The following is a 26,704-nucleotide window of genomic DNA, read 5'->3' on the forward strand; positions in this document are numbered from 1 at the left end:
TCCCCCCCCATGTGCCAGTCTCACTCCCCCCCCCATGTGCCAGTCTCACTCCCCCCCCATGTGCCAGTCTCACTCCCCCCCCCATGTGCCAGTCTCACTCCCCCCCCCATGTGCCAGTCTCACTCCCCCCCCATGTGCCAGTCTCACTCCCCCCCATGTCCCAGTCTCACTCCCCCCCATGTCCCAGTCTCACTCCCCCCCATGTCCCAGTTTCACTCCCCCCCATGTCCCAGTCTCACTCCCCCCATGTGCCAGTCTCACTCCCCCATGTCCCAGTCTCACTCACCCCATGTCCCAGTCTCACTCACCCCCTCTCCCCATGTCGCTGATGCAGGAAGCAACGAGATGCTGCTGTGTACTGTAGCACAGCGCAGCACAGCGCAGCACAGCGCCACCTAATGGCCAAAAGAAAAATTGCAGCTGCAGACGGCTTTTTTCCCTCTGCTCCTGGCAAAATCGCCGCTGCTTCCTGCGCCCCCCCTAAACAATCTTGCGCCCCCCCAGGGGGGCGCGCCCCCCAGTTTGCGCACCGCTGTCCTAGAGGCCGCCACTAAGTCAGATATAGGCCCTATAACGTGGTCAGACCATGCTCCCATCTCCCTGACCCTATTCATTCCATTTGTCAAATCGACCTCATATAGCAGGAAACTGAATGACTCCCTATTGAACCATGCCGAGATTGTCAGAGAGATCAAAAAAACTCTCAAGGAATATTTTAGAATAAACAAGGGTTCAGTCTCATCTCCAGCAATCCTGTGGGAGGCCCATAAGGCGACAATTCGAGGAAACCTTATCTCAATTGCCGCCCACAGGAAGAAAACTAAAACCAAATTAACCAAAGAGCTGACAGATAAAATAATCAAATTAGAATAGCTACACAAAGCTAACCCCTCTCGGAAAATATACAAACAATTGACAACCGCTAGGAACGACCTACAGGTGATCCAGATGGACAGTGTAGAAAAAGCTCTCAAATGGACGGGTCAGAGGTATTATGATAAAGGGAACAAGGCCGATAGACTTCTTGCCAGTAAGCTAAGAGGAATACAAAAGAGATCACAGATAACTGCAATAAAAAGTAGCTCTGGGGAGATAGTATACAGTGAGAAAAAAATAGCAGAGGAATTCACCAAATTTTACACCAAATTATACAATCTGAGAGCTCACTCTGCTAACTCAAACAACACTGATCTGCCGACAGCAATAGACTATTTAAATGAATGCGAGCTCCCCTCATTAACAGAGGAAGAAAATATGAGACTAAATGAAAAAATAACATTTGAAGAACTGTCGGCTGCCGTTATCCAAAACACCGGGCCCCGATGGTTTCACAAATGCCTACTATAAAAAATTTCTACCTATCCTATCCTATCAACCCATTTATTGAATTTGTTCAACTCATTCTTAGAAGGAAGTCCTATCCCGCCCTCAATGTCGTCAGCTAATCTGGCCATAATTCTCAAAGAGGGTAAGGACCCTACTCAATGCGGTAGTTATAGACCAATCTCATTGTTGAACAACGACCTCAAATTATATAGTAAGATCCTGGCGAACAGACTCAATCCCATCCTGCCGAGACTAATACACACAGACCAAGTCGGCTTTGTCCTGGGCCGCCAAGCCTCGGACAATACCCGCAAGATAATTAATATAGTCGATCATACTCACCTGACAGGCACAAAGGCTATGCTACTGAGTTTAGATGCGGAGAAGGCATTTGACAGGATTGATTGGCTATTTCTTGACCACACGCTGACAAAATTTGGCTTCAGAGACTAATTTCTAACAGGAGTTCGGGCGCTCTACCAAAACCCGTCCGCTATGGTACGGTTATCTGGCGGAGGCTCCGAAAGGTTCCAAATTAAAAATGGAACACGACAAGGATGCCCCCTATCCCCCCTTCTTTTTGCCCTCACGATCGAACCACTGGCGTCTAAAATTCGAAAAACCCCGGATATACAGGGTATAGTTATTGGAAAAGAACACTACAAAATTTCTTTATTCGCTGATGATATCATTCTTACCCTAACTAGACCCCAAACCTCCCTTCCTAACCTTCAAAGGGAACTATCAGAATTTGGAAAGATATCAGGATACAAAATAAACAGCGACAAATCCGAGGCCCTTAACCTTAGTCTCCCAGATCCCGAAGTTAAATTACTCAAATTAAATTTTAGTTATAGATGGTGCTCTTCACACATTAAATATCTGGGAATTAATGTGTCAAGACATTACCGGGATCTATACCGGGATAATTACCCGAAATTATGGGAAAAGATTAAAAAAGATCTAGATCAGTGCTGAAGGTTACCAGATCTCATGGATCGGGAGGATGATATCCGTTAAGATGAATATACTCCCAAGAATGTTATACCTATTTCAAACACTCCCGACCCATGTTCCGGGCACTGATCTGAAAAACATACAAAATAGAATATTCCATTTTATTTGGAAGGGCAAAAGACCCAGAGTCGCCAGATCGGTCCTGTTGGCACCAAGATCCAAGGGGGGCCAGATCTTCAAAAATACTATTTCGCCGCCCAACTCAAGCAGGCAGTAACGTGGAACACAGACCCGGCCCTTTGTTGCTGGGTAGAAATGGAAAATCAATATGCCAAGATGCCTTCCTTGCAAGCCTGCCTCTGGAGTCTGGACAGAGGAGATGGACAGACACATAACCTTAAACTACAGGCCTCAATACACACTTGGGAAATCTGGATGAGATGTAAATATAAATATGGCCTATCCTCAAACTCCCAACTGACACCTATCCCCAACAACCCGAAATTCCCTCCGGGATGTGGATCTAAACTGATCGACCAACTCAAAACATGTGGTATCGGGGCGATTGCCGACCTCCTAAGCTTTGGGAAGCTCCTGAGCTATCAAGACTTGAGGGCCAAATATCAAATCAGAGAATTGGACACATTCAAATATCTTCAAATCAGACATTTCATTCGACAAACATGCCCACTCCCAGAATACCCCACTCTCACAAGATTTGAATATCTCTGTAAGGTCAAGACCCATCAGAAAGGTCTTATATCTGAGATCTACCGGACTCTGGAGAACCCAACGACCTTAATCCAGCACGATTATATGCTCAAATGGGCCTCAGACCTGAGCATCCCTATAGACAGAGAGACTTGGGAAGAAATCTGGCAGGCAGCCCCAGAAACTTCCCTATGCACCACAATAAAGGAAAATATCTATAAAGTTATGTTTGGCTGGTATCTTACCCCAGCACGATTAAACCAAATCTACCCTCTGGCATCAGATCAATGTTGGAGAGGCTGTGGCAATAGAGGGGACATGGTCCACATCTGGTGGTCATGTCCAGAAATTGTTACGTACTGGGCCAAGGTCCAAATTTTGATAAAAGAGGTCACTGACCTAGATTTACCTATTGAGCTACTGACCTTCCTACTGGCCAGACCGATGTCCGACATTGTCCTACCAACTAGGAAATTAATATCCTTCATTCTCACTGCGGCGAGATGTGAGATAGCGGCCTCCTGGAGGAAAATGACCACACCAGCCTTGGGATCAATAAAAAAGAGAATTAATGAGGTGATGCTCATGGAGCGGCTGACTGCCATCCTGAGACAAAACCTTCCTGCGTACGAATCAGTATGGGAACCATGGATTCTTCTAACCAGGGACAGACAACCCGCCCCACCAAGGTAGAGAACAAAAAACTCCTCCCTTAAGGGAACAAAATTCCTGATAAGATAAAACATCAACCTACACCTCAATCAAATTCCCCTCAGTCAGGAGGCAAACCCCCCTTTCCCACTTTAAATTAGGGGAAAATCACCACCACGCATTGTTGCTTAAATATGCCCTCTCTGGTGGGATTATTACAGTCCATTACATTTAGCAAACCCAATCCGGCATTCACTCAAATTCAAGTCCATGGGAGTTAAAGCCGAATCTCAACCTATAACGGACTGTAATAAATAACTCCAAGCGCCACAGAAACGTGAATTTAAGGGTAGAACCATTTGACCCGCCCTTTCCGTGTGAGCCTGCCACTCCTCCAGGTTGACCTCTGGTTCTATATCACCTCCCTCTGAAGAATGCCTCCCTCCTGTATCTTGTTGAAACCCGTCATTGATTTGGAAGTTTCAAAATCACATGCTCCCTTTTCCCATCTCCCTTCTCCAAGTGTCACATTTTATGGCAAAAAGTCAACAGCGGTTTTTTTTTTTTTTTTACATTTTCAAGTCAAATACCACAGCCCCAAGACAACACCCAGCATTGTATGTATGTATGTATATCTTTATTTATATAGCGCCATTAATGTACATAGTGCTTCACAGCATTAATACACATGACAATCGCATAAATAACCAATAATTCAAATAACACAATGGGAATAAGTGCTTCAGATGTAAAAGTAACAGCGTCCCTGTCCCAAAGAGCTTACAATCTAATTGGTAAATAGGAAGAACGTGCAGAGACAGTAGGAAGGTGTCCTGGTAAGTGTGTCTGCAAGGGGCCACGGTCGATCTATGAAGTGTATAGTATCAGCCATGGAGCTACCCATGTTTCGTTAAGGAGCATTGTGTTAAAGGAGAGGTGGGCAACTCCAGTCATCAGTCTTCGACTGAGCCACTGATTGAGCCAACTGTGCTGAAGCAGGTATATCCTGAAAATCCGACCTGATGGTGGCCCTTGAGGCAGGAGTTGCGCACCCCTGTTTTAAAGTGACTATAGACTGATCAAGGCCATTACAGTGCAATGTTACATAACTGGCCCTAAGAGGAATACAAATGTACAAATTGCCAATACTTCCCCTTGTCATACTGATAACACACTGCAATGAGAAATCCTTCAGCCGCTTTCTATTGTGGTGTAATATAAATGTTGAACCTTTTTGTATTTATGGCAGTGACTCTTCAGTATATAAGCCCATGACAGCAACATGAACGGACAACTCTATTTTGTGTTGTTTTTTTCTTCCCAGTTACAATGTCATGCCTGAAATGTGTAATGTTAAACAACTCAAATTGTGAAACTACTATTAAAACAGTAGACAGTGTTACGTTGGGGTACTTTCATTTAACCTTTTGTGTGCCGTCTAGACGCAGCTACTACTTCATGGGGCCTGGCTCTCAGGGGCCCTGTGACGAACTACGTACGTCATTAACCTTCCTGTTTATTTTTCATGGGGAGGTCGGAATGCGATCCTATCACTTCGTGGGATGGAAGGAGAACTCTTCCCCTTCCGTCAGTGACCGAGCGGTCATGTGATCGCGAGTACTCGACGAGCCTTGGCACTCTGTTTCTGCGGCCCATCGGGCAGCAAAGGGGTTAATTACATTATTATTCTAATAATAGTGCTCTGTAAAATGATCTATACATTGAATAGTAAGACAATACAAGGTTAATACAAGGGAGAGTGCGACTGACAAACTGAAAGCATGTCAGAGTGAGTATCTAACACGAAGAGCTTACAATCTATTAATGTATGCACTCTAGTGGGAGACAGGATATCATCATACATGCAAATAGTACGTCAGTGTGAGGGTCATTAAAGTGTGGCATATGAACTTGTAAGAAGGTGGTTGACATTGGTGGAAGACATCGCCGAGTCACCAAAACAAACACTTTTTTTAAACTACAAGTCACCTAAGATATTTCGAAGATGCTTCTCTCGCCTAATTCCTAAGTCGCTGGATTTATTTTTTCCACCCCTGACTTATTTCCATGGTGGTTCAGATACAACAAATTGAGTTGTCCTCTTTGAAGTGTCACCCACGTTTTCATCTCTGTAACATGACAGTCTCCTTCCTTGCTCAAACACCATAAACCTTCCACGGGAGTGCATTTGTTTACATGCTGAATGGTCCGCCCCAGGACAGGAAGTGCTAAGAACTATCCATCAAAGGGGCCATTAATCAGTACTCATGGCTCTATTTTATTTATTTATTTTTACTGTAGCTAAACGTTACCACTTGCAGGTATAGTCAACATTGTTACCATCATCCTTAACCCCTTCAGGTACTACAGACTCCATTCTAAGCCGATCACAGATATATTTAATGGGTTAAGGCAGCAAAACAAGTGAAATCTTGTTTTTTTTTTTTTTTTTTTAAATAAATCAGTTTTGTTGCATTAGATAAAAGTGCGTTTTTTATTTATTATTATTTATTTACTCAGTGACATTTTTGATGCGTTTTATTATTCTGAGCATCCTTGGATTTCTATAGCAGGTTTCCGCACCAAACTTGCCAGCTTAGGTAAGAATGTACAAAAAATTGTGCCACAGCGCACAGCGCACAGCAAACAGAGAGCCGGGTCAGGAAGATAAAAAATCAATTTATTGAAGCAAACTTATAAAAAAAAAAAAAAACGGGAGGGTGTAAGGCTGCGCTTATAGTGCCGGCGACGCGAAACAAATGCATAGTTGACGACGCGTGCGCCTATAGTGCACGCGACAAAGCGACGGAGCAACAGTGCTACCAGAAATCTGGTAGTCACTATTATTTGATTTTCTTTTGGCGACGGTCCCTCCTGGCGCCCAATCGGGAGCCTGTACCCTCCTTTTTATGACGTCGCTTTGCAGCCACCGACGTCGCCCAAAACAGAAACACATCTTTTGCAAATGGCGACGGCATCGGTCGCATCGCCAGCACTATAAGCGCGGCCTAACACTCCTAAGCGTTTCGTGCGTCCGTGCACTTTATCAAGGCAATGTCTTGTTCTCCCATTTATCTCATTAGAGTATTATCAAATCGGGACCTAGTACTTGAGCACCAGGACCACTAACACACATAGCCTATAGTTAAGAATGTAGAATTATACATCGTCACGTGCTTCACATATAGAAAGAAAAAAAGAAAAAAGGGGTGGTGTCCTATGGATGCTTTAAAGCAGTAATACTACATTACCTCTGTATTTCTTATTTGTATATGTAAAGCATGTGACAATGTATATTTCTACATTTTTACCTAAGCTGGTAATTGTTTGGTGCTGCTGTTATAAATCTGTAAAAGTCCTGATTCTGTGCCTAATGTAATGGCCACCTTTCAATTTCAATCCATCTTTCAGTGAGTGAAACTCAGCAGCTACAATGTATCCTTATATTACGGAGGTAAATATCTATTGTTACAGTTCACAGCTCAAACTGCTGGGAAATATCCTGCACTGCAGGGTAGGTGTACTAAAAAAGTCACTGTTATCCAATACTACAGAACTTACTTCTTTTTAAAACATAAGATTTCATGCTTTGCCACTTTAAAACTATACGGTTGAAGCCTTTTATTAAAAAAAACTGAAATCAAATCGAAGTATCTTTAAAAAAAAACAAAAAAAAAACTGATACTATACGCAGGAAATGTTTGGCAACATTGCAAGCAGAGGTTTCGGAAAAACGTATCCGCTCACCTTGTTCTCCGACAAGAAGACTTACCCAGTTAGGCCTCGGCCAAGCTCCCCGCTTGCCTGCTGAGGCGCGCTGAGGCTCAGGGAAAGCAGGTGCTTTCCCTGGCCTTGCGGATGCTTTCCCTGCGCGGCGTCATGGGGCAGGCTGGGGGCGGGCCAGTGACGTCACGGAGCTGGTTCGCCCTCATTGGGCGAACCGCTCACGTGACCGGCCATGCGCTCCGGCAAGCGGGGAAATGTAAAAATTACCTAAGAGCTACGTTTCCTTGTGCTTGCGGAAGCGTAGGCGAGCCCCTACTAAAGCCGCTCTAATTGCGGCTGTAGGGGCTCAGTGCTGAGCGGAAGCCTGGCCGAGGCCTTATATATCACATTAACACAAAGTACACCTCTCCCCATACTTGTCACCATTTTAATGAAAATAAAAAATAATTTAACTCCATTTTGAAAAAAATCATACTTAATGGTGGGCAGAGAGGTTTAAAAAATAAGCAGTGGTCTACGTTTTAATTCTAAACTTAGTCGCCAAGTTTAGAAGCCGTTAAAATCTTTTAAAACGGCTAGATATGTGAAGTTAACAGTATGTCTGCTCCAGGAACATCACAGGAGATTATTTCTATAATAAAATCATATTTTGCTTAAGTAGAAAGTACAACACTTGGAAATGAGAGGAGTTGTGGTACCCTGAGTGAACCATCACATCCGTAGCACCATCACGCTATTGCCACGGAGTTTAGCCTAATGTACACATATTGTTGCCATGAGCTTACACCGACGCTTTAGGACCAAAAGGGCATGCACATCGCAGCCTCTTGTTAGGCTAACAGGGTTAATACATTGAAAACTGCTGCTGGAAAATAAAGGGGAAAAATGCTCCAATGGATTCATTTCAAGCTCCTGCATTTCTTAGATCAACATGTGTAGTTTCTCGCCTGGCCTTGCGCCAGCACAATAAAGGAGCAGGGAGGCAGGACCCTCCTTTTCCTTGAGCTACTGCCCCCAAAGGCAGCCTCAGGCGCCCCATCTGACATGCTTTTCAAGGCGCGCTAGACTGCAGGCCAGACTTTCTGGCTCCACTTCCATTGTGTGCAGGGGTTGCTGTGCTCCTTATCCAAGGCCTGGATTAGCATAAGAATACCATCCTCCCTTAAAAAGCAGGCAACTCCAAGTAACACCCCCTCCCTCTCTCCCCTTAATACATTGCAGGTTTCTTTTCCCCCTTCGGTATAATTTACCCACAAATCATTTCATCCCGTTCGGAGCCTTTTGAGAAATTATAACACTCAGCAGGCGACGACAGACCATCACATAAAGTGAGCCTATTATTTTAAGCCTGCGTTGGGGGATTCTCCGTTTAAAACATCAGCTGCAGGCAGAAGATTAGTAAAGCTAGATGAGAAATACGCAGGGTATGTGGAATGTGATTTCCTGTTGACATGCTTACCAAAAAAAAAAAAAAAAAGCTACAGAAACGTCACTTCTTTCCAAGGTGGCTGAAACTTTCAACCAAGAATGTCATATTGGTGGACAAAATATTTTTTTATACACGAGCTTTGCTTGAAAAGCAAGAGAATGCTGAGGTTTTGAAAATGACGTCTTGGAAAAAAAAAAAAAAAATATCAACCTAAATACAAACCTACATTCTTTTAACACCAATAAAACTATTAGTACTTTCAACTATTCCCCTTTAATGGAGTAGGTATACAGACTAAAAGGAAATATGCTAGAGCAGGACAGTGCTGAAAGTCAGTCCTCAAGTCCACTTAACAGGTTAGGTTTTCAGGATCTCGGCTTCAGCACAATTGGCTTAATCAGTCCCTGCTTCAGCACAGGTGTCTCAGAGGCCTCAGATTGAGCTACCTGTGCTGAAGCTGGATATCCTGAAGCCTTGACCTGTTGAAGGGGGGGGGGGGGGCTTGGGACTAGTTGGGTACCCCTGTACTCAAGTATAAAGCAAGTCTACCCATCACTTCCTTTCAATAATAATTTATTTCTGTGTCCAGCAAGGGGTAAAAGTTATATAATAATAATAATATTTAAAAATAAATAAAAAGGGTTTCTTCCTTTTGCCCGATGGTAGATTTAAGATTTACTGGCCGAGTGTATTAGGCTGCGCTTATAGTGCCGGCGAATGTCAGGTGACGGTCGCTGGAAAATCAAATAGAGGTGACTTCCAGTGATGGCAACCAATCCGTTGCGGTGCGCTTACTATAAGCGCACGCGACCACGGCAATGCATTTATTTTGCCGCGACGTCCCGTCACTGTCACTATAAGCACAGCCTAACTCATGTCCCAAACAGCATATAGGTGCAGAGACAAAGTAAGATTATTTAGCACAGTCTTTTTTTTTTTTTTTTTTTTTTAAGATAGTTTCTCCCACATAAAAGACCAGTGGCTATTAAACTAGAACAATGCAGTTTCAAGTCATTCACCTTGAAGAACAGAATCTAAAATATGTTATTTTAGAGTATGCCACTCATGTTTTTAGCATCAAAAAGTAACTGCAATCTCACACAAGATCAACTTTGATCTTAAGGATTGCAACCATCTGGGTGACCCAGCGGCTGCCATTTTTTTCTCCCAGTCTGTCTCGCTGTTTAATGGCACTTCCAGCCAATATGGGGTAATGGCATTATACAGGTGGAATTATAGCCTCACCAGATTCTAGCCGGTCATGCAAGACCCAAGGTAGGTTAGAACAGGGAGGTTTGACCTTAAAAATGTGCGGCAAGCAATAGTTTTGGAACTTTAAATCCAAATCAGTATCCAGTTTTAGGAATTCGGCCTAGAAAACGTGCAGAATTTCATAATGTGTACTGTTTCAAGGAATACATTGGCAAGCTTCAAATAAATATCAACAATTAGAAGTATTTTTTTTTTAGAGAAAGCAAATGCAATTTGTATAAACACCAAATAAAGCTTGTGTTTCACTAAGTGGGGTTGCACTGGAATACCACATTCAAAGTTGAAACACATGGAAACGAATCCCAGGGGTTCCCTTTTCCAGGAAAGGTCACTTCTTGAAAGTTATTTTAATTACCCGCAGTCGGCTTTAGATCTATGCTCTGTATATCATCTCTTCCATCTTAGGGAGGTCTCTAGAACTGTGTCATCAGACTAATTTCCTAGCAGACCTCTGATTTATGGCTGCAAGCAGCTTGCCAGCAGGAAGAATAGACACATAAGGACTGGACAATTTCCGACATCCAGTAATTACAGCAGAGTCCATCAACCAAACAACTCTGCTTTTTAAAAAAAAATAAAAAATGCTCAACACCAGAATAAGGAACAAGGATCTTCCACATCTTACCGATGGCTGACCACGCTCCAGAAACCATAAAATATTATATAAACATTTGATTTTAAAAAAAAAGGTAAATAAAAATACTACTTGTGAGCACATTCGCATGTCTCAGACAGGTCTGCAACCCTGCTTTTCACCATTCTCACCTAGCATACAATGCTTCCACTGCAGCAAGGGGTTATGGGAAAAATTACATGCCAATGAGCACAGTGCTCAGATAAAAAAAGGAAATACAAGAGCACAACAAATATAACGAGACAGTTCTATATAACGGGCAAGAGGTTTAAACTTAAATCAATGTAATTAGCCTCAATCACTTGTGATGTGACATTTTTACTGATTTGCTTCCTGTATAAAATGTAATTGTTTGTATTTTATGTCAGTATAATTCTAACCCTTTGAGGTAATTGTTCTCTTTAAAAAAAAAAAATTTATGCTGCCATCATTACTGATGTAGCCAGGTCTCCTTTTCCAGCATACAGCCGCCGCGCACGAGGGAGAGGGGACAGGTGCGCGAGTAGCGCGTTACCGTGGAGTGCTGCTCGGTTACCAGGGACGCGAGCGGGCTGGTTGCTGGGGACGCGATCGGGCAGTTGCTAAGGCCGCGGTCGCGGCGGATCGGTGAGCAGAGTGCCGCCATTACAGGGGCGTTGCGCTTGCGCGAGGGCACCGGAGCGCTTGGAGGACCACAGATAGGTCACGCATGCGCGGAAGGAACCCCAGAGTCAGGGAGAAGTCTCGCGAGGGTAGGGGCAGTACAGGAGAGGTTGCGGCGGCCATTAGGGATTCGCGCAGGTGCAGGGAAGGCGCTCACGCGGCCCCAATGTAAGTGCAGCCTCCACGGGACTACAACTCCCATGAGGCTTAGGGCCAAGCACACCAGGTGCATCAGTGTGACCAATGAGGGCCAAGGATCTGCAGAGGCAAGTGGATACAATTCGCGGGCTTGGACCACGTTAGGCAGTCAGAGCCAGGAGCAGCCCAGGGAAGGAGGTAGGGTACAGGAGTCAGGGACTCCCTGTACTAGGCCAGCACCCCCAGGGTCCGAGATAGCTCTGAGTTACCCCATTAGAGTGAGTGTTGCCAGGGACTGCCCTAGGTTAGGGATCCTGTCACTCAGGTTTGTCAGTTGGAGTCAGGGAGCTGTGAGGGAAGGAAGGGTGCGGGGAGCGAGTGCAGCTCCTGCACCCACATAGGTACCCACACCCCAGGTAGGCCCCAACTCTCCACTAGGTTAGTGGGTAAGTGCTGAGGGAGGCCCAAGATAGGGACGCTGCCCTTACTGCGAGAGTGTGCTGTCTTGTCAGGATCACGGCTGACAGTGCTGTGAGGCCTGACAAGAATGCATAGGGTTTAGCGTGCAGCTAAGTCGCTGTACACACCCAGTAGATTGCAACGCGTTACGGCTAGTGCTGCGAGTGCTAGTGATTAGTTATTCAGGACTGCGAAGGTTAGTTGCAGGGGTAGAGTAGAACCGGGAAAAGTAAGGGGAAAGGAGTAGGTTATTAACCCCTTAGGTCCCAGATAGGTTCTCATCCTCCAGTTTGTAGTGCGACAGGGACAGGCCCTATGTTAGGGATCGTGCCACAGTAGGGTAGATTAGATAGCTACTCAGCGGACGCTGCGGTTCCTGCTAAGAGGTTCGGATCCAAGTTGGGGTCCTCAGAGACTGTTTCCAGGTTGGGATCGCCCCTGGCGGTTCGCGTGCAAAGAGTCCGGTTGGGGATCAGATGACGTCATCCTACGACTGATCCTTTGTGAAGTTGTTGCTGATCCGAGCACCGGAGTGCTCGGCAGGTACTATACGGTCATAAGTGCACCAACGTGCCCTTAGTGTAATAGTGACTGCGCAGTCACCCATTGCCTCTCTCTGCAAGAGTGCGGGACATTGGGTGGGGTTCTTTGGACACTGGGTGGGATCACCTGGTGTTGGGGAAGCGTCCTGCGGGACGTCGCAGTAAGTGTCTCCTCGAGAGAGGGACACCTGTTCTGATATGTTTGCATGGTCTTGTGTTATATGCTGTTCCCAGTAAATGGTATTAGTTAATTTATATATCACTGTGTGTGAGTATTGATTATTTGTATGTGTCCTGCAAGGAACCACTCCCCCTATGGTGGGAGCCATCGCAGGTGGAGGCGCTGAATTGAGGAAGTGGTTACCCTAAGTATATATTGCCCCAGGTTCCCCGTGGCGGAAGCTCAGCCCTCCTGTGAGCAAACAGGTAACGCACCACACCTATGGTAACACCGTATCTTTCTCCGCACCCACAGTATAATCTGCGATTGGGGGGAGAAAACCCTTTACACTTAATAATAAAAAAAGGGAACCTAATCTGGAATAACAATTTACCTGTAAACACGGTGGTCAGAAAAAAAGGAACCCCCTTATTTTTCTTCATATTTTACAGAAAAAAATCTAAAAATGACATGAAAATTGTAGGAATCCTAGGTCCGTCACAGTAGATCATTGCATGTAAAAATTACTTTGTGATTTAAAACACAATCATTTTTTTAATTGCGTCAGTCACCTATATTAAACTTTTAAACGTAACTTTGGAATTATTGTATTTAATTCCCAGAAGGGACTACCCCAATACACGCAAACAATGCAGACTCGGAATATTCAGTGCATTGACATTCCATTCCATTGCATGCAGCTACCTCTGTGCTCACAAGTATTAAGAGACCAATGAAGTGGTCTCCTAGGCAGGGTGTTCCTAGGCCTCTATGAGGATTGCCGATTTACACTGGGTTAGATACACAAAAGGTAATTTGTTATCCTAAAAGTGCAGCCCACCACAAAAAAAAAAAAAAAGAATCTATTTGCATGTCTTCACCCCTCCCCCTTATTTATCTTCACAACTCAAGAGACCATAAACTAAATGAGGTGAGTGCTTTCTGAAGTTGAACAAACTGAGCTTCAAAGAGGGTGTCAAAACCAAGCCTAATCTCTCAACAAGCAGACAAAAGTAGGGTTCAAAGGTCATGTTTACATTTCAACAGTAACAGTCTCCAACCCCCAATCATTTAAAAGTCTTCCTGGGTGTTGGTTCTTTTCGTCATTGCACAACCTTTCAGGAGCAAATAGTTTGCAGGGTAAGGCCGCGATTTATAGTGCGTGCCGGAACAAAATGCAGTAGCTCTATCGGGCTGGCCATAGTGCGCGCAAGTGCGCGCAACCGCGCGCGCGATGAAGTGCGACGGCATGGCAGATTTTTGAACAGACAAATTATTTTGTTTTTTCGCACGATGGCCGCGTAACGTGAGCGGTTCAGCCAATGAGGGCAAACCAGCCTTGTGACGTCACCGCCACGTCTCCCCATTGCCTCCCCCATCTCATGAGTGCACGGACCGCTCGGGCGACAGGCGTGCGACACCATGTGCTCCATCACGCGCGCATGCACTACAAACGAAGCCTAACACACAAACATGACAAATTACAGATGGCAGCAAAAACCACACACAGGGTTCTCTTGAAAAGCCAGGCAGATGTAAATGTCCATAGTCAACACAAAATCCATGTGCCTTTGGGCCAATCTTGATGCCATACTCGCTCTCTCCATATCTACCCGAAAAGTCACCTTTATAACAAAGCCTATGCATACTCTGTAACATGACTACACTGCATAAAAACATCCTGCTTCAATTAACCAGTGCATTTCACACAATACTACTTCGATTGTAAGCCCTCTGGGGGACAAGCACTTTTTTATTTTTACTTTTATATTTGATAGTCTGTACTTATTTTTTTTTATAGTTCTCCCACTATTAATGTCTCAATCCCTCTCTAAATCTCTGCACACAATGCGCATACTAGGTTAGCAATATAGCAGTAAAACTTTAAAAAGCAGAACATTCAGCTGTTTGCATTGATCAGTGAGGTTTGCATTAATAGCTCATTAAACAGGTTTTTTTTTTTAATTTAATTTTTTAATATGTGGTAGTAACGCCTTTGTAAAGATGGATTTTGCATACTTGACATGCCTGTTCTTCTTTCACACCTTCAGGTACACAAGCCTGTGGCAAGTAAGAAACCTTGAACATACTTAATACTTCACCAGTGTCAGAATTTGTTTGAGTAAAAAAACTAAAGGAAACCAAGTATCTATTACCACTTGAACAGTTTGTTTGTGCTATTTAAATTTTCTGTTAGTAGATGCAATTCACCTAACGATCTATTGTTATAAAGTGAAGCCGCTCAGCAATGTAACATTGTTAAACTATACATTTAGACCGGGAACCTAACAGGTGCCCTTCTCCCAATGTCTTGGTTTTTTTTCCCCAATCTCTGCATTGTCTTTTTTTATGTTCCAATTTCTGAATGACTATTACACTTATGCTGTAAAGTTCTCCATAAACAGAGAAGCTAAAATAAATATCAAATCATTGTAATTGAGAAAGGCACTGGGTTCAGCCAATGTAATAAATGACATCACTTTGTATTACTTGATCTTACAGGCCATATCTTGAGTTTTGTGAGGGCGGGGCAGGACGAGAAAAAAAACGTAAACTATGAAACTATCTGTGGGAGAGGAACCAGGAAATACCAATGTTGATACATTGACAAAAAAAACTATGCAGCACTTAACATGTGCTTTTTTCCCCTACTTTAAATGATGTTTAAAAGCCATGTGTTATAAACTGTTGTATGGTCATCAGTCACGGCTTGTAAAACAAACGGTCATTAAACCCAGGAAGACAATCTACCTAGATCAGGCCTGCACAACTTGTCAAGTGAGAAGGGCCGAACTGCTCCAAGGAATACAGATTCGGGCCGCACGTGTAAAATCATCATCATCTCTCCCCCAGCACCTCTCATCATCATCCTCATATCTCCAGCACCCCATCATCAACATTTGTCACTCCCCATCTGACACCCCATCTCTCCCCTTTACCCATACACAATCCTCACCCTCCACATCACACACAATCCTCACCCTCCACATCACACACAATCCTCACCCTCCACATCACACACACACACACACACACACACACACACACACACACACACACACACACACACACACACACACACACACACACACACACACACACACACACACTACTCACCCTCCACATCACACACACACACACTACTCACCCTCCACATCACACACACACACACACACACACACACACACACACACTACTCACACTCCACATCACACACACACACACACACACACACACACAATACTCACCCTCCACATCTCACACACACACACACACACACACCTCACCCTCCACATCACACACATACACACACACTTAACATCACACACACACACACACACACACAATACTCACCCTCCACATCACACACACACACACACACACACACCTCACCCTCCACATCACACACACACACACACACACAATACTCACCCTCCACATCACACACACACACACACTTAACATCACACACACACACACACACAATACTCACCCTCCACATCACACACACACACACACACACTACTCACCCTCCACATCACACACACACACACACACAATACTCACCCTCCACATCACACACACACACACACACACACACACACACACACTACTCACCCTCCACATCTCACACACACACACACACACACACACACACACACCTCACCCTCCACATCTCACACACACACACACACACACACACACACACACACACACACACACACACACACACACACAATACTCACCCTCCACATCACACACACACACACAATACTCACTCTCCACATCACACACACACAATACTCACCCTCCACATCACATCACACACACACTACTCACACTCCACATCACACACACACACAATACTCACCCTCCACATCACACACACACACACACAATACTCACCCTCCACATCACACACACACACACACAATACTCACCCTCCACATCACACACACACACACACACAATACTCACCCTCCATATCACACACACACACACACACAATACTCACCCTCCACATCTCACACACACACACAATACTCACCCTCCACGTCACACACATTCCACCCCCCCTGCACCTCACCTCAACCCCCTGCACCTCACCTCACCCCCCTGCACCTCACCTCACCCCCCTGCACCTCACATATCCCCCGGCACCACAGATCACGGCGGAGAGCAGGCAGGACTGCGCGCGCTTGCAAGCAGCGGGCACCGGGAGTGCCGCACTGCTAGAGCGTGCAGTCTTGAGAGCGGACTGGGCTGGGCTCGCTGGCTCGGCTCGGGGGGGGAGGGGGAGGGCGGACTCGGCTCGCGGCGGGTGGCGGAGAGGGAGAGCGGACTTGGGGGAGGGAGGAGGCGGGAAGGCGCCGCTGCGGGCCGCACAGTGAGTGCCGGCGGGCCGCATGTTGTGCAGGTCTGACCTAGATGTTTAGACTGCCCCATCTCCAAGGGTGATGTGAATGAATATCTGTCCATTACACTACAGTTATTTTAACCTTCAAACACTATAGAAGAACAGATCATTGATTTAATACACACACACAGTAAAATATAGTAATAGCTTTTACATATAATTACTCTAAATGTCATCATCATACAGGAACCATCATTAAATAATATCTGTTGTGTGTTGACACACTTTACCCACAGTTACCCAGCAAGCTCTAAGAAACCCTCAAAAATTACAATATAATATATAAAAATATATAAGTGTCAATTGGAGTGCTACTGGGCGTGGCTACATGTATACAACAAAAAATAAAGAGGCCCAAAGCTACATCCAATATGACAAAAATATACAGGGTTTAAGCTCGCTCCTCCCCACTTTCCAAGTAAGCAGTTCTTACATGCAACTGGTTGTGACAGATCCAATGCGATCATTCTTCCTCCAACTATAGAGGTAAAGAAGAATTTTAATCACTTGGTGTTAGGACCTGCAATATTTGGTCACGCCTTGAAGTGGCTTGCAGGCTTAAAATGTTTTGGCCAAAGGGTTTAACCAAACTACCCTTTTTTTCAAGAGACATATGGGTATTTCACTGTATATTTTTGTCATATTGGATATAGCTTTGGCCTTCTTTGTATTTTGTTGTATACACTTTATAAACACTCAGCAAAATTGCTCTAAGTGAGCGGTCTCTCAAAAGATGATGTTACAAGTCTGGACATCAAAACACAGGGATCAAAATCAATATATCCACAATCTGTTAGAGGAAAACCTTAATTGCACGTACAAAATAATTAATAATACAGGAAGGATAAAACTTTACCCACTAATGCTCTCATCAAGTTGCAACTCCACGTCCCCAACAAGCTTCATTCAAGCAGAATTTTATAAAATGAGAGAAGCAGGTCATAATCGCATGGAAACACGGAGACAAACAGTTGCCCCAAAAATGTAGATTTTGCTAGGGAATAAAGGACATCATTGGCCACATTTTTACAGAAAAAAATGACTAGAAATACTCACCTAACTAGCAAATCAGTAAATGTTTGCAGAGCCCTTCACTGAGAAATTTTCTGAAAATGTTTGCGTGATCTCACCCCTATCTCCAGTTCATTAATTCCAAGGCAATGTCCATTCGATGCATACTTCCATGGATCTAGAACAAGCAAAAAAGATCATCTTTGTTATACATGTAAAACACACACACACACACACACACACACACGCACAACTTTAAAGCGATATAATTAGGTCCCAAATACTTGCTGTAGCTTGCCTAGCTGTGCTTGGGAAATGATAAAAAATGTAAATACGTGTATATTCCGTTTGCAACTTGAAGATAATTTTATTGCATAAAACAGAATTAAGACATAATAGAGTGGTTTGTCAAAGTATCATTACTGCAGTTTGGCTCCAGGTAAGAAACGGCTTGGTTTTTCGTCAAATTTAAAGAATATGATATATATGACATTTTAAGTATAAATACATCAGCTGGTCCTTTAACCAGTGAAAAACAAGATCCAAAATATTACATTAGTATGCAATAATTCTGGCTTCACCACATAGTGGGTAATCTTATCTGCTTATGGCAGCAGTAAAGAAAGATTACGGGATTTGTATGACCTACTCCCAAGGTTACCAATCTTCTTTCTCCAAAGCCACCAGAATAAGTCGTTTATAATAGGACATTGTTTACTTTTATGTAGACACCAGGGAACCTGACCATGCTGAGCATATCAAATAGCACTGGTTCTTATAGACCACACTCTGGATGATGTAAAATGCATCACTGCCCAGTTTGAAAGACAGACCCATGATGCATTTACCAAGAGATAAGTGGTTGGGAACCAAAACAGAATAATAAATAACGGGTATAAAAAAAAACCCTGATCTGTGTGGATTCCCCACTCTTATAATGAATGAAAGTCATGACTATTCCCCTCACCATTAGTATGTGGTTGGGGAGGAAGCTTTATGTCATACACAACACAGCAACAAATCGGCTGTCTAGATTTACTTTGATACTTGTAATGCAATGAATTGTTCAAGGGCTAATTTCGAAATTCTACATGGGGGGGGGACTCCAGTCAGGGGGGACTCCAGTCTTCAAGGGCCACCAGCAGGTCAGGTTTTTTCCAGATATTTTCAGGTGGCTCAATCGGTAAAAGACTGAGCCTTCCGATTGAGCCACCTGTGCTGAAGCAGGAATATTCTGAAAACCTGACCTGTTGGTGGCCTTTGAAGATTGGAGTTGGCCACCCCCTGCCCTACAAACAGTACTGAGGATTTATCTTGGTCATAGAATGTGTCACACAATAAAGTACTTAAATAACCCTGTTTATTGCTAAAGAAGAAACTACTAAGGAAAACTGGAAATAATTGTGGCATAATATTGTGGTACTGAGCTTTATTATAAATTATGAACTCAAATCAAATTTTAACTAGGGTCCAACTTAAAAACCTATTGCATAAGCTGATACACCCTTTCCCATTCAAGACAGCATATGTAATGAACGCCAATCATCTTGAAGATTTAATTTAATTCTAAAATACATTTTTAAAATGCCTACACAGCACCAAATAAACTATAAAGTAACAGTGCCACCGTGCCATGATGAGGAAATGGGCCTGTAACGTCGCCATGCAAAAATAATGCACAGTAGTCAATAAAATGGGAATAACTTGCACAGCTGCATCAGGGCAGGAAGTGACACTTGTCCAATCAAGAAATGAATTCACAAGTCAACCTCTAGTCTACAAAAGCTGTGAACACTATTCTTTTAGTTACAGCATACTGTAGCAATATGAAGTGTATGACTAGTAAACCAACCTGTTCCCCTAGTACCCAGTGACATAATGCATAGGTATTAGGTCTATTAGATATAAATTAATTGTGGTTCATATAAACACTCTATTAACTAGTAATTTATTTCCATATATTTATTCCACTTAGAATCTAAGCTGTTCAGGGCAGGGACTCCTTCTCATAATGGTTACTTTTGTGTTTGAAGAGCTTGCACCAATTATGAATTGTGTATTACACCCTTGTTATATTGTTGAATCTATTACTACTGTAAAGTACTATGTACATGGATGGTATACAAATAAAGAAATATACATATATTACAGATTGTGTATTTGGTCATCCACAACGGGAGAGTGATGATCATACAACATCACATATTCTTAAATGCTGCAGTCTAGGATTGAATGATCCAAAGGCCAGGGTGTGCAGCGCACAGCAAAGATGATGAGAGCAGGTCTTGCAGTAAAATTCCTTTATTGGTAAGTCATAATAAAGGAATTTTACTGCAAGACCTGCTCTCATCATCTTTGCTGTGCGCTGCACACCCTGGCCTTTGGAACTTTTATATCAACAGCTGCACGCCGTGGAAGGGAGATTCTGGGAAGAACAGTACGTGAGTACATACCTAGGGCTAACCCAATGAGGAAGAGGGGGGTGTCTTTGGACAACCCACCCCAACCTTCAGGGTACCTTATGCCCACTTAAGGTTTAGTACTATTATTTATTACATACCCAGTCTACACTCCCTTCCATATATCTGGTCCTAGCACTGTTAGAGCACCATCACACATACAAAACTAGGATTGAATGATGAAAAAATCCCCACAAAAATAACCAAGAAAAGTGTCATAATAATGATACTTATTGTGATGTGGAGGCATAAAAACACACAAAAAAAACCAGAGGAAACAATTAACAATTTTAATTAAAAACATAATATTCAGCATATTGTTTAAAAAAAATAATGTTTTTATTGTTAAAATGTAATTGCATATGTGTTTTCATTACATTAATTTAAAAATAAAAGTCCTTTAATCCACCAATCTGAGAAATTCAGAGATGTGGTGGGTAAAGGGTTAAGAGGAATGAGGCAAACACCCGTGGAATCTTTCCTCAGGAGGAGAAGGAGGGGTGCAGCTACATTCTATAGAGGGTAAGCTGGTACCACAATACTACATTACATTGGCAGCTGTGTGAGTCAATGAGTTTTGGGGGAAAAAACTTTTGATGTTCCATTACTTTTGGCTGCCATTTTGTTTTCTGCCTAGAGAGTAAATGTAGGAGGGGAGAAAGCCCAGCAGATCGGAACATGGGCACACTAGGTGGGTCAAATGGGTCTTGTCTGCCATCTGCCATTTCTAGGAGCATATTACAGATCCCACTAACAGATTAATGCAGGTGCAGCCATTTTAATGCAGTGTCCCCTAAAACAACACATCTGTACTACAGAGAATTATCCCCACCAATACAACTAGGCTAATTGCATTTCTCTAAACAACTTGCTTTGTTATTTAATACAAAAGCCGGGCTTGGGGATAAAAATACACATTAAAGAAAAAACCCTATGCATTGTTTTTACCGGGGGAAATTCATTAGCATGTTATCGCATACAATAATGCATATTTATATCGATGCGATTTCCAAAACATGGAAACGGGTGCTAAACGCCAAACTGCTTATTCAGAGGCTATTCCCTAACCGGATACCACGAGATATCGGGCTAGTTTACACAAATTGCAAACAATTTTATCCCCTACCCGAAGCTGGTGTTGGGTCCATCAAGCCCATGTATATAATGACCAATGTATACATAGGCAAGATAAGACTAAAATACATCCTTTTTTTAACGTCCTCTGAGCTTGCTCGGTCCGGAGCTACCTATGGTGTGGTGGGCAAATTTATCATACTTTGGCCAAATTTTATGAATATTAGAAATGGGTAAATATGTATGGGCTTTTAAACAGTATATAGGTGTGTTTGCAGATTTGGATCACCAATCACATGGTGCGATGGGGAATGGGAGATGCTGTCCATGTGCCTGGCAACACGACAGGAGATATGGGATTGGATGGCAGGAAGAACGGATGGAGTGTTGGAGCAGGCTGTCAGGTTGAAAGAGACTGTATAAGGCTCCGCACATGGTGCCTCGGGCCGCGCTGAGCCATGCTCCTGCTCTGCTTCGCCTGCTCAATCTGGTGGAGGCGGAGCGAAGGCGGGAGGCGGGTCTAGTCCCTCGCTCCCATTGGATGTTTGCGGTCACGTGACCGCTCCTCCGCTCCCCTCAGCGCAAAAAGTTAAACCTGTCTGTCTGATGAAATTTTCTGAGCCTCCGCATGCGTGCGGAAGCGGCTCCTAAAGCCGCCCTGATTGCAGATGCAAAGGGTAAGTGCATCTGCTCAGCGCGGCTCAGCGGGGTCTGCTTTACCATGTCCCAGGCCCAAGTCACACTGCCATCTAGCACCGAAATGAGTGCACATAACTGTAGTAGCTCCCTACCCCTAGCTTTCTTTAAAAGCAGACCAACTCCACTTCCTGGTTGACAATGTAATGTTCCTTGTGGAGTACACCTGAGCAGGGCCACCGACAGTGGGGGATGTAGGGGGCTGGGGGGGGGGGGGCGGGCTTTGCTTGGTTTAAATAGTATATTTGTTTGGATTTCAGTGTATTTTCTTTTGAATATTTTATTGTTAACATTGATTGGCAGAGTGTACATGGTGCAGAGATTTTATGCATCATGTATACAATGTAAATTCAATGTTTTGATTGGCATTTGATGCTTTTGATTGGCAGATGAGAATGATTTTATTAGGAAATAGGATTTTGTTAGACTGTGGCTGATATGGAGAAGTGGTATTTTTATTTGTGCATGTTTTTGTTAACCCTTAAACATTTCTTTGTATATTGGTTATCATGTGTATATCTATCTATATCTATATCTATATGTATATAAATAGTTGCAATGAAGCCACTGTACAAATGAATGGGTGAAGGGTGGGTATATTATATTAATTTTGTACATTACTATAGTGTATGTGTTAAGGGTGGTGTATTTATGTGTTGTAATTTTTTTGGGGGTACACTGAATTGGTACTGCAGGCCTGCGGGGAACACCCAAGGGCCACCGCCGGCCTATAGTATCATTGCTGTGCATCCCAAAAATGTGATATATGTAATGGGGGTAAAGGGGTTGTTGGGGGCACAGGGGGTGTATGTTGTTTATTGCAATGTTTATTGGGGGCAATTGTCCCCAATAAACATGCTATTATGCCTTAACCCCTTCATTGCCTTAGCAGCTATCCGCTATGGTAATGAAGCAGCATTAATGTATTTTCATAATATTGTGCGGGAGCAGGGGGTCCCCTGAGCTGAACCGCATTTATTTGTGGCTCAGGGACCCCTGCTTCCCGAGTTACAGGCCCCGGTTTGGGGCATCGGTGCCAGTGTCGCCGCTATCTTTATAGCGGGCAAGTCGCGTATGGGACGCTATAAAGATGGCGGCGACACTGGCACCCGATGACACATACCGGGGCCTGTAACTCGGGAAGCAGGGGGTCCCTGATCCACAAATCAATGCGGTTCAGCTCAGGGGACCCCCTGCTCACAGTAAACTATTAAAAATATATTCATGCTGCTTCGTTACCATATCACATAGCTGAAAAGGTAAGGAATAATTGTTTATTGATATGGTTGTTTTATTCATAGTGTAGATGTGCAGAGGGTCTCCGGAGCTGAACAGCTTTGGTTTTAGGTCCGGGGACCCCTGCTTCCCGAGATACAGGCCCCTTTATGGGGTGCCGGTATCCCTCTGCTTTGTTTACATTCCGCGGTCACGTGATCGAGACATTTAAATGCAGAGGGATACCGGCACCTCATAACGGGGCCTGTATCTCGGGAAGCAGGGGGTCCCCGGACCTGAAACTAATGCGGTTCAGCTCCTGAGACCCCCTGCACATGTACACTATGAATAAAATTGTATTTAAAAGATTTTTTTAATGTGCCGATGTTTGCGCAGAGAGAGCGGCGGATCTCTCTCTGCTGCAGACACATCTCGGCAGGGGACGGCTTCTCGCAAAGCAGACTGTCTCGCCACCGGTTACTCGTCATGTTTGGCAATGTTGCTCCCGCTGTGATTCAGAGATTCTGCCTTTCCTGCATACAGCGAAGGCAACACGCCAAAAACATGGCGAATTCAAAACCCTGGCGAATGCAATTTTCCGCTGCTTAGTGCATGACCCCCTAAAATACTGTTCATGGTCCCAATGCTCAACAAAGTATCCGGCCGCTCCTCTTATCGTGCACCCCAAAACTGGAACAACCTACCGGAGACTCACAGCCGCCACCAGTTTAAGTTCTTTCAAAACTAAGGCTGTCTCACATTTTAATCTGGTCTGTAACTGTTACATAAGCCTATAATATACATCTTCTCCAACTGTGCATGCAATGTATTGTATATAATGTATACCCTGTTCATTTATGCAACTGTATTTTTAACCATGTATTTGTCATATTAACTATGCCCAGGACATACTTGAAAACGAGAGGTAACTCAATGTATTACTTCCTGGTAAAACATTTGATAAATAAATAAAATAAAGAGAACACTTCATTTCACTTAAAATCAGGCGCTCACCAAATACTGTTATTTGTCAAGAATCAGGGACACACAAGTAGCTCTCTACTGAGAATTTCTGTTTCACATAACATTGCATACGCAGAAATGTGTAGTATTTCTCCTCTTGCCTAATTGCACAATATTGCACAATTAGGGCTATAAAACTGGTAGCACAGCAATTGCAATTAATATGTCTATTAAACTGACAATTAAACTTTGCTACCTGAACAAGCCAAACTGCAGACTCAGCTGTCAGTTAATCTCAAGCAAAAAAAAATATCATTCTGAGACACTACTCCCAGATAAACATCTGTTAAACATTTAGCAAAAAGCTGCAAGAGTATGTTGTTAGACATGGTTCCTCCAGAACGCCAGTAAGACTCCACCATGTTATGGTAGCCAGAATAAAGTCTGGAGCCCTCAGTTATTCTCCTTTATATTTTGCACTTCCCTTTGACGGACCACAGCAGGTTATGTTTTTATGCCTGTTAATTGTATTCCTGCTCGCTCTCTCTTCTGAATATTATGCAGCACAGCTTGTGATTTTATATTCGATTACGTCTGAACAATGCTGTATACATAGGTGACATTTTCCTTTTATTTTATGATGGTGCAATTAAGAGATCAAAAATCATAGACCTTTAACAAAATGCCATTTTTCCAAAGGAATGAAGCTCACGCGATAAATGCTCGTTTAGCATTTGTAACGATAATTGAATGCAACACATGACCAGGATAGTGTTGGGCGATGTACTGCAATGCCATATGCGCTTCTACCAAAATTAAAGAAAACATTTGAAGGAGTGCACCTTTAACCATTTATGTGATGAATGATGCGGAATTTGGGCACTTGGACTATGAACGTGGAATATCTATTTATATTTTTATGCGTGTGCGTGTAAAATGCTTATTAAAATGTATATTTACATACGCCTGTGTAAAATGTATTTTAAACACTCAAATCAATGTCTTTTTTTTTTTTTTTTAATAATAATAAATGAAAAGAAACAGACATATTTATGTAAGTGTGTTTCCCCCACCCGGTGGGAGATTCTGCTATTACTGGTCGTGTGGTGCATGATACCTGCTGATAACAGGAGGGCTGAGTCGTCCACCTGTGGTAGTGGAGACACAGGACTAGGCTTCTGGGGTTCATACCCTACATATCTCTTCAGCAGTGCAGCGCCTCCATCTGCCGTAAGCTCCAGGAACTGTAGGTGATCTCCCACGGTAGAACTTATTACCTCTCCCCCCCAGTAAGGTCACGCACCAGGCAGGAGGAACGCACAGGAACGGCTTTTTTACTTTTCTGTACAGTTACAGGAACAAAGCAGGTTCTGCCCGATGCAGTACTCTCAGCTATTCACCGGATCATGGTCCCTGGACCGTCACAACAGGTCATGGGCACCCGCAGCCGTTCTAGCTCTTCCCTACTCCATAGCAGAGGCAGGAAGTATGGTCCACACTCGCTAGCCCCCAGAGGGAAGTGGACTGGAGAAGGCCCATCTCAGCCTATCCACTGTGCGACCTGCCTTCCTCAACGAGTAAGGACACACTAAATTTAGGGTGGTCCTGCCTTTAAGTACTTCCAGGAGGAGGGCACCAGGTCTTGATCATTATTGGTCATGCCCAGGCCTGATGTCACTGCCTCCTGCTGTCATACAAATGCAGCTCCTCGGAGGGGGAAACCCCATATCAACGACTGGCAACCGGATTGTACCAGGGCTTACTGCCAGCCCAAGGGCAGAATAGTAACCAACAGGGAACCTGGCTACATTTAATTAATTGAATACTTGCTATTTAGGGAGACATTTCCCAAACTTAAATAGCCCAAGAACCAACAACAAAAACTACCTTAAGAAATGGAACCAGGTTAAAAAAAAAAAAAAATGTGAAGAAAGTCACTGCGTATTATTTCTTTAAATGACTGTACAATGTATTTTCAAAATAGTGTGTCCTCATACCCATTCTAAGTATTAGACTTATTCTTACCCTCCATTCCATCCACCTTTCCTTGTATTAAAATAAATAGTGCAACTTGAGAATGTAGCGAGCTCTGCAGTGCAAAACTTAATTGTGACTAGAAATCTGCATACAGTGTTACACAAATTAGAGGACAACATACAAAATGATACATATGTTTTTATTTGAAAATTACCTTGAAATATACAGCAAAGATAAAACAAAAC

The 26,704-nt window shown here is 43.5% G+C and overlaps 1 protein-coding gene across 4 annotated transcripts in view; it reads right to left on the reverse strand.

Moving 5' to 3' along the window:
• BMPR1A (bone morphogenetic protein receptor type 1A) overlaps positions 1–26,704 on the reverse strand; it is a 113,883-nt gene that overhangs the window by 41,763 nt on the left and 45,416 nt on the right. For 3 of the 4 annotated variants that reach the window (XM_075610528.1, XM_075610530.1, XM_075610529.1), the window contains exon 2: positions 18,121–18,253. The exons of the other annotated variant lie outside the window; for it this stretch is intronic. The gene's annotated coding sequence lies outside the window, so the exon portion shown is untranslated. The remainder of the gene's footprint in view (positions 1–18,120; positions 18,254–26,704) is intronic. 4 annotated transcript variants of the gene reach the window in all.

This window comes from Ascaphus truei, chromosome 8, assembly GCF_040206685.1.
Source record: "Ascaphus truei isolate aAscTru1 chromosome 8, aAscTru1.hap1, whole genome shotgun sequence".
NCBI classification, from domain to species: Eukaryota; Metazoa; Chordata; class Amphibia; order Anura; family Ascaphidae; genus Ascaphus; species Ascaphus truei.